General features: G+C 35.2%; 1 protein-coding gene across 4 annotated transcripts in view; it reads left to right on the forward strand.

Annotated features, from left to right (window-relative positions):
• The window catches only part of ZFPM2 (zinc finger protein, FOG family member 2), a 442,808-nt gene that overhangs the window by 38,292 nt on the left and 391,760 nt on the right, over positions 1-12,756 (forward strand). The window lies entirely within an intron of this gene.

Here is a 12,756-nt window from a genome sequence, read left to right on the forward strand (position 1 = left end):
AAGGAGAAATAGCAAGGTTGCTCACAAGCCCATTCATTTGTTTATTTGCTTTTGCCATTTAGATTTGTTACATGTAGGGAATATGCGCAAAGGCACTTTGACCAATCCAGTTTGGGAGACTGCAAAATAAAGAAATGCAATTTATTTTAGCATATATTATAAATTTCAGGTAGGAGCTTAATTATAACAATCACAATGCATCCATTTAAATGGAGTATGTGTTTGAACATGTAAATGTCATCAGGTTCTGTAATGAACTGGTGAAAGCGTATGCTTCTCTTATTGAAAACATAACACCGGGAAAAGATTAAGCATGCCCGGTCTTCTTTGTCCTTCTTTTTTCTTTGGTAATCAACACCTGTTTGATGACATCTTTTTGATCTATGAAAACTATAGTATGAACTCCTTACACGGACCTTCTGATGAAAGGGAATTGTAACGAATAGTGGTTAAACTTACCACTTTCAGGAGAATTCTACCTTTCCTTGTCATCCCATAAATTCCTTAGTAAAGGATAAAGCAGTTTTGGTATTGTTCAGGAGAGCGCAATGATTTCTCTTTGGTGTTTGGGTTTCAAGTTTATGACTGCTTTAGAAGGTTGGGACAAATTTTGTGTGTTTGTGGTGCTTGGAAGAGTTATTACCAACTGACTTTAGGTAGGGTTTGGCTTGTCCATTCCACCCAGTGCACGGCTTGTATGTGATGGGTCATCATTAATGGTTATGAAATGACTGGTAGACAGTATAATACTGCAAAATATAATACACAGCTCCATTTGATTCGTTATACACATCTAGTGAATGAGAATTCCTTATTTTTTTTTCCTGTAAGTTCAAAAGAATCTGCTGTGATCTAAGAAGCTATAAGCAATTGTATTGCTTTTCATCTGCTTCAGCCCTGGGTTTCTTGTAAAGCTAAGGGCTGTGAATATTGAACTTTTTACAAACTATACATATAACCTGATATATAAAAGAACTAGCTTTTCTTTAATATACAGAAATATATTATCTCCTCCTTTAAGAGATAACAAAGATGAATATCTTTCTTGTCCTTATTGAGTTTTTGTTTTTTCCTTGTAGTTTCTGCAGCTTACACCCCTCTTCCACACATTTTAGGTTACAGTAATGTTTTTAGAATTAATTTTTAATCCAACACATTTCTGTTTCTCGCCTGTATTTTCTAGAAGTGAGTCTTGAATTTGCCACTGTTTTTCCTTTTTATTTCCTCATCCTGCTGTAATCTCTCCTTCCTCAAGTTTCCCAGTTTGACCTTCTAAAACCAGTAGGTAACATGCCATCATTGCCTAAAATCTGCTGTGGCTCCCTAATACCTATTTCCTTTAAATGTGAGTTCTTCGCCATGGTTTTAGGAGTTTACATAATTTGCATTACTTTTCCTTTCCCAAACAACTCATCTCCTCTTCATCCCAAACAGTGTCTGCTCCCCTGCTCCCTGCGGCCGCCTCCCCTAACACACCTTCTCTTCAGGGCTCTGCCCCTTGCCTTGCTTATGTAACTCCCTGCCCTTTCTCCTTTATCATCTAAATTTTTCACTTTGAAAAGGTCCAGTGAAGTCCCACATCCTCCAAGAACTTTTCCAGTATTCTTCTAATCCTCAGTAATCACTCCTTTTTATGTTTGTTTTGCAATAATAGCGTTAGTCATTTGACACGTGTTTTCTGTACTTTGGCTACACTTGTAATTGCTTTGTCTCCCTATGAAGAATGTATTTTAAGGACAGGAAAAAAAAAGAGTTCTTATTCCCTTTTTGCTTTTTTATAAGCCTTAAATCTGATAGCATTGTGGTAAGCAGGTTATAGGTATTTCTTTCATATCTTGTTTGATTTTTAAAAATAGACTATACATTAGAAATTTGTAACTAACTGCATAAATGTATGGGGACAATACTGAATAATATTTTCTTATACATTTAGTACAAGGTTTTTTTTTCTTTCAAAGACTTGGAAATTATATTTTACATTTGTTTCTATAAAGACTTTCTGCTGCTTAGGAAAACACGTATTCTCTTAAAAATTATTATCCCTTAGTCTGGAGATAGAGATAAATCATCAGTTTTTAAGAACTATCATTTTAGTTCTCAATAACTCATTTTGGAGCTAATATGTTAGTGAAAAGAAGGCCATGTAAGTCATCTATCTCCTTAAGCATAGACTGGCAATGCCACCCTGCCACTGCCTATTACTGGGTTCATCAGAGATTTTATATATTTATAATTACCCTTCCATAAATAGTTTGCAACTTGACCATAGCATTTTGCCACTCTATTAGAATGAGGCACAAGGTCCAAGTTAAAAGCAAAATCCTCAATGAATTTAACAAAATTAAGCTAAGAGCTTTAGGTTATAGGAGCAGAGTTAATGGATTCAGCTGTTCTTTACTTTCACTTTAACCAACAAATTTTGCATTCAGTTTTCAGATGTAAACCTCATTCAATTAAATTGGAGTAAAATTAATTTTGTGAAACTGTTGTATCACTCCTGGATATAATTGGAGATAGCATATAGAGTGTCATAGAACTAGAGCTAGCAAATCTGCATTTATGGGGATTTTCAGTAACTGTATTGTGGAAGGATTTCGAGATTTATTTTTAATGCATACCTTTCAACTTTTGCTAGGGTTCTTTGATGTGACTTAGCTGTGGCCCAGGCTGGATTGTGATGGGGTCTATAATTCAGCGGTGGCCAGTGCCAGAACCAAAGGCAGGCAGCATATGGCAGTGCTGCTCAAAGTGTGGGTGGTCCGTGCACCAAGACCAGCAGCATCACTGGAACCTGGTTAGCAAAACAAACTTGTGGGCTCCACCCCAGACCTGCTGACACAGAATCTCTGTGGATGGGGCCCAGGAATCTGCGGGGTAACAGGCTTTCCAGGTGGAACTTATATATGCCAAAGTTTAAGAGGAACTGATCTATGGAATTTCAGAGGTCAGTTCTATTATCAGACAATCCCATCCTCCGTATTTCAATTGAACAAGTTGTAGCTAATGATTTCTTTCTCTCATTCGTCATCATAAAAGGCAGACAGAAAATTTGAATCATTTTTTTTTCAAATATTGGTCATTCCACAGCTTTTAATTTGTATTCTGAACTGATTCATCTGAATTTATTAAAATGTAAGAGCTAGATCACTACGATGAGCTGTGGAAAGCCCATAATCTTTTCTAAGAGCAGGTGTGTGCTTTATTCAGCTTTGTGTCTTTTCAGCATAGCAGAGAACAAAAGCAACTGAAGAGCAGCCCTATTCTGGCTGTATTTTGGCCAGAATAGGTGTCATTTTGGCACATGTCTGTGCTCTTTTATCATACAGGAAACTATCTGCGGTATGAGTCAAATTGCAGATTCTTTGAACTTGATCAGGCTGATGTTTTCCTAAAGGACAAAAGTTGTTAATCTCCATACTAAATCATTAATTGTTTTTACATGCTTACATGTTAAGTAATAGGTGACATGGAGTTCTGCATATTAGTTATAATACAAGACTTATAAGTGGAACATTTCTTGAGATACTAAGTTTTTGCTCTTTGCTACATATATGTGCTAGTTATATATTTCATCATCACATAATAGTTAGTGACATTTTAAAAGATAGATTATAGCAACTTTTGTAGTTAAGAAAATTCATTTTAAAAATGGACTCATAATAATGCTTTATATAAATTGCAGGTGTGACTTTAATAGATCCTGTTTATATATATGTGAATATATGTATGATATTCTTGGAAATCCTATAATATATTGTGAAGTGTATGAAGATAATTTTTTTTGTCTTTTTAAGCTCAGTAGTAAATATCAAGGCATCTAGCAGCAAAATCATATCAGATAGGAACTATTTAGCATTTATTTAGGTAGCATAGAATTTGCCCTCCTGAAATTTTTTTATTTTTAAATTGTATAACATTGTGGGGTTATAATAATTATACTGGATCTGGGCTAACTGGTCTTTATATGTCTTTATATTGGTGCTGTGAAGTCTATATTTTACATCTAACTGATTGTATTGAATTTGTGTTATGTCTGATATCTACTGAAAAATTATAATGCCTTAGAGGGTTATTACTATTAGTGACATGGAATGGAGATAGTGTGATCGCAGGCTCTGCTTTTCATTTAGAAGGACTCCGATTTTAGCATGCATTGTGTCTTGCTACATTCTCTTATTCTGTTCATTTATTTTACTTTTATTGACAGTCTTTAAATACTATTCATATTATAATGTTATATTCTTAGAGGATGAAGAAGACATATTATGTGAGTAATACACAGTTCCTTTCCTCAAGAGGATCTTCCCCTGAGTGAATAAATGTGTGGGAAGACTGAGGGTTTGGAGCTCTGGAAGGTGGTAAGACACCTGTCATGGGAGAACAACTCTTGGCCAATATTTTTCTCTTTGCTTGTTTACTTTGGCACGGACTTTATGGAAGTGCTAAAGGCTGAATGCGTATATCCAATTACATTTATATGGTTCAAGGACTTTGAAAATTAGGCTTCTTGAATATTGTATGCTTGCTAAAATATTTCTTAGTATCCTTTTTAGGGCTTTAGGTACTTGATGAAAATTTAAATTATTTTATCTTCATTTCATCCATGACTCTAGCAGTGTCTTATTTACTTCTCTTTGGCACACCAAATATATAGAAAACATGTTAACTTATCTCATGTGGGTGGCAACACCACCAAATGTACATTTTTAAAGAACATTTGCTACAGTGGCTGTAAGGTGGAAGCATTGCCAAATTATTTGGTTTAAAAATATTTGTGTAACATGTCTTTTTTGACCTTTACTTTTACTTTTTCAATGAAGGAAGAAATGAAAAAACTAACATTTATTGTGTGCCCATCATGTGCCAGGTGTTGTGCCACATGCTTTAAATGATTTCATATTGTCCTCACAATGACACTTCATATCAGTCTCAGAGGAATAAAAAATGTGTCTGAGATTCAAACTGAGCTCTGCCTCCTTATGCTACAGTGTTACTGCCACAACATGCTACCTCTTGTCATGAGGCCATGTGCTAACATTTTGTGCAAGATGGAGTAATAAATGACATCTAGTTCCTGCTTCTGAGACATTTACAGAGGAATGGAAGAGGGAGAAAGCTTTAGTGAAAATAGGGCAGAGGGATTTCTAAGGAGCTCTGTGGGCCACGTGCTCCAAGGGTATATATATATGAAGGAGGAAAAATCCACGTCCAAAATCAATTTTTTTCTCCTCTAATTTTCTTAAAATTAACTAAATAATGGATGAATAGGTAATGCGCAGAGTGTGGTTTATACCCTGTCTGTCCACTTGGATGTTTTTGAAAAGTGGGTTTAATTTTTTTTTTTGTTCAGGAAAAAATGAAAGGAAAGGTTGGCCAAAGAGGCATAACCAGCACCAATTGCTGTATACTGACTTTAGTTTCAATTGGGAAATCCTGATACTCTTTGGATATTTTTCTTTGTATACTGTTACTCCAAAGTCCAGGACACTTATAAGGCCTTTCTTTCCTGATATAGATGAGCTACATTTTACTAAGAAAATCTTTGTGGTATTAATAGTATGGAAATATTATTCCCCATATTTGAAACTCATTTGGAGCTTTCTTACTCAAGGGTTGAATAGGTGGTTGCTGGATAAAGTCACTGTAAAATAATAATTGAGTGTATTTATAAAAATGGCTTTTCATTTTGGGTTTGTAATATGTACTTGTGAATTTTTAAATGTTATGACATATTGTCTAGATTGCTTGACTGGGGGAGGGGAGAACTAAAGTAATTCAGACAAGCAATAATCACTAGGTCAAGAAATAGGGGAATTAAAATGTGATTCATGGCAAGTAGAAGTGAGACATCTAAATTCTGAAAATTAATTATGAGACTTTTTATTTAAATTATAATCAGGAAGGGAAGTTCAGGAAAAGAAAGAGGTTCAGGGAAATTTTATATGCACTCATCTTGAGTACAAATTAGTAAAGATCTTAGATTCAACTCATATGTCAGAGTCCATTAAAGAGATTGGAAAACCCTATTTCACTATGACTGAACTGCCTGGAAATTTAACCTCCAAACATACTTATAATCAAAGGTGGGGATTGTGTCTGTCTGGACAAGTCTACATATGTGTCCATGATGAAGGAGTACAAAATAGAAGGATACTTGATTTTACATGGTTGGCAAAGATAAGATCTGTTGGCTACAGCAAGTGGGAGAGCTCTTCTAAAACACCCAGATCTACAAATTACAGAAAAGAAATTCTTTCACACTCACCTAGACAGCAACCATTTCCACCCTTGCAATCCCCAGAGTGGGTAGTCTATCCATAGATTTGGCTTTGCCTCTGACGGCCCCAGGTCTCACAGCCTTGGGCTGTGGCCTTCAAGGGCGCTGACCTTACTGCTCCAGCCAGACTCCCAGTTAGTCCTGCCCTTTCTCTTCTTGGCTCACTTTCCTTCCTACTGAACTTTTCTGTCTTGGGCCTTATTATCTCAACTTGCTCCTAGTTTCCAAACTTCTTTTCCACTCACTTGGACAAGCCCAACCAGCTTCATAAGTGCTGGTGTAAGGGGGCCCTGGCCTGCCCTGTCCTGTTTATTAGGCATTAGGGCACTTGGCATGTTTTTGTTGTGAGCTTTGGTGACCTCATGGCTCACAAGAGGAAGCTAATACATAGTAATTTTAGACCCAGTGATAGTTGGGTGGGAGATAACTAGACATTTCAGTTTGCAACTCTGTTCTTCCCACAGCTAATACTGGAAATAACATTTGATTTTGGAATGGCAATATAAAAGGCAGGATTTTAGACTTAATGACTAGAAATCCCAGACCTAAACTGCTGAGGACATGTTACTGGAATCATATAATACTCCTTCCAGTGGATGATAAACCTCTTAGAGTAACAGATTTTATATTTAAAACAGGTAACTGAATACACTGCATAATCACTGAAGTAGTTTGTAAAACTGACCAATATAATGAATGGACATTGAGATTAAAAAATCTTTTTACCATAAAGAACATTTTCAGATACTCATCCAGTAAGATCAACAAGTAGTAGTTAAGTTTTTTCTTTGTTTGTTGTATAGTTAGCAAAGTGTAATGGGGAAAGGTGCAAAATCAAAGGGGAAAGAAGATTTCTCTTTTAGTCCAGTCAGGATGGCCTCCCGAGGAGAAAGACAGAGGAACTCGTCCACGGACACCTTACATACCTGCGTAAGTTTAAAGATGTAGCACTTTTTAAGGGAACAAATTAATATAATTCCAACCTCATTTAGTTTTCCATGCTATTCAGAATCCACAGAGTTTTCCAAAATGATTATTTCTAGCAATAATTTCAGCCTCTGTTAAAGCTTAGGTAAAAGACTGGCCCTATCTTTATAAATGTACTGTTTAGTTAATGCACCCTTACTGACAGGTCTGTAGTTAAATTCCAAGTGTCTTATTCAGTATCCAAATGACACTATAATATCTCAAAATGAATGACCATGCTCATTCTGAATGCAGAGTGACATACTGACTTGTGAAGACACTGAATTGACGTTGCCTTTTAATTATGCGTGGAAGTTATGGCCCTTTACATAATTCAGTCAGCAGGCATGCTCTACAATATTGAATTACCTGTCTTTGGCTTTCCATCTGTAATCTGGGGTTGTTTATTTGTTAGATAATGAGAGATAGAGGAGTAAAGATTTCTAGATACTGATGGAGGAATCACTGGAGAGGCATCTTTTAGAATAACTGTATAGTTTCCACAAGTGCAGTTAATTCTTTATTAAAGAGTTATGAAATCTCTACATGGAAGATAAGTTAGATAAACATATCATATTGAGAATATTTTTATATTAAATCTCTATGAGGTAGGAGAACATACAATAGGGATAATTATTTTAAGGAGATGAGAGGTAATTGCTACTGTTAGTAGTACCTATTATTTAAAACTAAATTAATCTAAGGCCCTGGGATTATTACCTGCTTGTCCATATATTCTCACAACTTTGAGCCTAATCAGACAGCTGTGTGTGTCACAGGCATTCAAAAGTTAAATGGAAATAATGACTCTAAGTACTAAGCAGATAGGAGGAGCAGTTTTTTTCCCTCTTTATTTCATTCCTGACTTATTTCATTGTGAAACTGAGCACTCAAAAATATGGCAACTCTCTTCATCCCCAATGTCTGTTCTCCCAGCTTCCATTGTTAAAATGGCTCGGTTTTGTTTTATGTAGAAGAATGTGGAATGTACATCTCTTTGTTCCCTTTTCCTGGTTTTTACCATGACTGTCCATAAATTTCAAGGTATGGAAGAGAACATTAGGTTTGACTGAAATGAAAGTAAGTGGGGGTGAGGTTTGACTTGTGCTCTGGTAAGGAAGGAAGCATGTCTGGAGAAAGGAAGTGTGCTGAGGGAACTGGGGTCACAGCTCCGGGTTCTGGAAAAAGAAATTGTAGTAGATATTACCTGCAGTTTTGGGAATGACCTTCTTCTAGCCTCAGCTGAATGGGCCTTCTATTTTTATTCCACTTAACAGAGATGAAAAACTTTGGTTGCAAATGCTGGATGAACATATCATGTCTAATTTCAGTATGTCTAATTAAATTTCATCAGTAGGTCAATCAAGAGTATGTAAATGGCTGAAGTTAGACCTTCTTATGCTCTGATAGAATATAGAGATGGTAAAGAAAGAAAGCTGGAGAGGCCAGGGGCACCTAAAATGAAGAGAGTGATTACTGCATTGGAGGGAAGTGGAATGCAACCGTCTGGTATTGTGTAGACACTGTCTATCAGAGTGCCTGGCTTATAATAGCTGTTCAGAAAAAATACATCTCAGCATTGTCTAGGACAATTTGTAGGTTTGACCTAGGAACTTTTTTGAAGTTCATGGCTATGAGTTTCAGTGGTTCTGTTCAATTTGATTTCCAAAGTTCTTTTCAACATTAACTTTACAATGAAGGAGGTTTATTTCCAGAAGATGTTTTAGCCAGCGGTATACATGTCATGATTTATGACTAGAACAAATAATAAAATATATAAAACCACACATTATGGGGCCTATTAAGTTATTTCTTGATAACTTTGCTCCAAAGTTAAATTGGCTATGTTTTTCCATGTCTATATCTGATAAGTAGGTTTATCTCAACATCAGCTTTTCAGAAGATTAATAATCTCTGTTTGTTAAGAGGGTCTGTTATAAAGCTGAAGACAATTTTTGTGATGTGAATCATGTAAGCATGTGCTAAATAATATTATGCTTTAATGTATTTAAAATATCTGATATTGGAAGTATATTTTTGATCAGGTGTCTACAGAAATGGGACGTGTACTTGGTAAGATAAAAAGTGGTTAGGCTAAAAAGATCTTTTTCTTAGCTTGAGTAATACTATGGTATCAAAGCTTTAACCTGAATTATTAGTGCATATAAATCCATTTTCTTAATTAAATGAGGCCTTTGGCCATTGAACACCAGTGTATGGGCAGAATTAGTAACTAGATGTTATTATGAGAGTGGCCTGGCCACATAATCCATTAGAGGTAGGATTCAGTTATATTATATTGGTAGCAGCAAAGTGATTTTTATGGTTCTAACAATCTTCCCTTTGTTCTGTCAGTATCAATTATTTCAGTACTAATAAAAATCTAAAAAAGGGGTCAAGTTTATGATCTGTGCTTTGGATAGATAATTTGTCACATTTCTATCTAATAAGTCAAGAGTTTTTTTCTTTCTGGAAAAGGCCTGTACTATATGTTTTATCTAAACTACCTCAGTGTGTGACTATAGGAGAGTGAGAATAATCTTATGGGATTTTGATGCCGAAAATTTCATTGAAGGGCATGAATATATATTAAAATAATAAGTATTTACAATAGTATGTACATATGTGTTTATGATAGTATGTGCACATGTGGTTATGATCCCAATAGTGAGTATTACATATCTCCTTTGGAAATTTTATCGGTGTCTACAATTAGGCTTAACATTTTGGAGAAATATAGTAGCATGTTAAATGTATGGTTACAAGTGAGAGGAAATCTAGGTACTGATTCAAAGTTTTGGTACACCTGTCAGATGAAACACTAGTAAATTAATGGAGAACTCTGAAGTGATAGTGCAAAGTCATTCAAGTGCAAAACTGGCATAGTATAATGGGAATATGGAACTTATTTTGTGACATTATACAAAATCTATAATATGAGAAGATAACAAGAAATAGTACATGTAATTTGCATGGTACATAAGTACTTAATAAATGCTAGTTTTTCTCTCTAGTGAATAAACATTTTTGTAGGGAGGTAAATACCAGCTCAGAGCAAGGATGAATTTTCTAGTAATTCTTTTCCAAAACTGACCTGATGACCTTCCATCTTGGAAGAATTCAAGAAGTATTCAGTTGACCATCCTTCCCTTGTAAAGGGAAAAGCATTGAATGGGAGGTTGGGGTACATGAACTTTATGCATGATTTTTTAGATACTATGTCCATTGTGGCATTGACTCTATCTTAGTGATTTGCGCTATACTGTATACAACACAATTCTGTGGAAACCTGAGAGGAAATGGAGCTATTACAGAAGGGTCTATATCAGGCACTGGTTGGTAGGATTAATAAAAATAGGCCCAAAACAAGTCCACCACATGTACTCTTTTGATAATAACACTGACTGATGACTTGCTGTAGTCCAGGCACATTGCAAGGTCTTTATATGAATTATTTTAGCCTATTGAGTGTGATCTCTATTTTAAATATGAGGAAATGAAGGCAGAAAAAATGATTTGCTCAAGTTCACATGGCTGGTAAGGTACAGATTTGGGGTTTGAACCCAAGTTATCTAACTCTAAAACTGAAGCAAGCTTTTCATTACGTATTCTGTGCTATGTCTACACACATAGCAATTGTCCTGATGCATCTTCATAATAGGTTCTGAGGATGCCATGATTCTATACTACATGGGTCTTTAATATATTGGGTACTACTGATGCTAATTAGGCATGGGACCTTGGTATGTATTTGGCAAGTCATGAAGCCCTAGAATTCAAGAGGTAGGGTAGAGGTTCCTGAATCCTGAGAAATGTTAAGGCTCTATTTAATTATGTTATTTGTGTGTGTGTGTGTGAGCCTGTGTCCACACGTGATGGTATTGCTAAGATATACTCTGAGCTGATCAAACAAGACTTATGGTAAGGAGGAAATAGGAAATTGGTATTCTTTTGCTCACGTATGTCCAAAGAGCTGAATTTCTCAGGGATATATACATTCTTATAATGGACATGTAAATCCCTAAATGATGGATTTACATAATTCCCTGGATTATAATATGCTTTTATAGTAAGGAAGGAGGATGGAGATAATTTCACTGTCCACATCCTAGAATACAAAGGAATTTTAAGAAGAGTTTGTAAATCTTAGGGGAAAGAAATCAGATCAACTGGTTAAATTGGGCTACAGATGTCATCTGAGGGCATAGATTCATTAGAGTCATCAGAAGGTCATGAGGGAAAGCAGACCAGCTGGTAGACCCCTGAAATGGTTATAAAAATTCAAATTCAGGAAATTTGTAAGAATATTAAATTGCTGGTTATGGGTAGAGGTATGAAATTGAAATATATATTATTTGTATGTGATAGGAAAGTCATACTCTCCTACATAAGAATAGAATATGATACTGGATGAGACTGTTGACTGGAGGAAAAAGTACTATAAAGGGCATTATTAGGATAATTGACGAAATTTGAATATGGACTGTATATTACATAGTTGTATCTATCAACATTAATTATCCCCAATTAGTGAAGTATTTACTGGCTGCGTAAGAAAATTTCATCCCTTGCAACTTACTTTTAAATGGTTCAGTGAAGTGATAACAATGATGATATTGTTATTATTACTGAGAAAGAGACATAAAACAGTTGTGACAAAATGTTAGCAATTTGTGATTTTAGGTGTTTAGAATTGCATGTTTAATATTTTTAAACTGTAACTTTTTCAAAGTTTAAAATATAAGAAATAAAAAATTGAAAAAAATAGATGTACCTAACAAAAACCATAATAGTACTAGTAGTAGTAATAACAACAATGATGATAATAATAATAATTATAAATGTGTACTTAGCTTTCTAGGTATGTAAAAGTCTGATGTACAAAAGTATACAAAGCTCAGAATAACTATGATGGAGATACTAGAATAGAAGGTTAACTATCGTGTACTGAGTTTAATTTTAATGTGTCCATATTAGTGCATACCTAATAGTGACAGAAAACACTTCTCAAACATTTCCTTGAAGGGCAGTGTACTTTGCAAATTGTCAAACATATTCTTAAGCTTTGTTGGAGATAACAGTGCGATGTAGAAAAAGTAGGTAGGAAAAGAAAGCTCTTCTAAATTGTATCCATTAGGAGTGTGACATATTACGACTTGTAATTGGAAAAAAGGAAAGGTGGATGATAATGATCAGAATAGAGTGTAATTTAAAACACTGTGTAAATAAAGAAGAGGCTTCAGAAAATGTAGAGGAAATGAAAAGAATGTTCTGAGTATGATTAATATTTAAAATACATAGACCACCTCCCCCTTCATATACATAAGGCCCCTAAATGATCCGACTAGCATGATTTTAGGTTCTACACTCCTTATCTTTAACCCTTTGAGAAACAAGAAGTTCACTGCTGTTCTTTATGGCTAGGCAAACCTGTGGTGGCAAACCACTTTGGTCTTCTTTTCTGACTATATGATCCCTGTGGGTGTTGCTCTTATCTGCTTAAGAAGCAAAGG

Source organism: Manis javanica, chromosome 2 (assembly GCF_040802235.1).
Source record: "Manis javanica isolate MJ-LG chromosome 2, MJ_LKY, whole genome shotgun sequence".
In the NCBI taxonomy this organism is placed as follows: domain Eukaryota; kingdom Metazoa; phylum Chordata; class Mammalia; order Pholidota; family Manidae; genus Manis; species Manis javanica.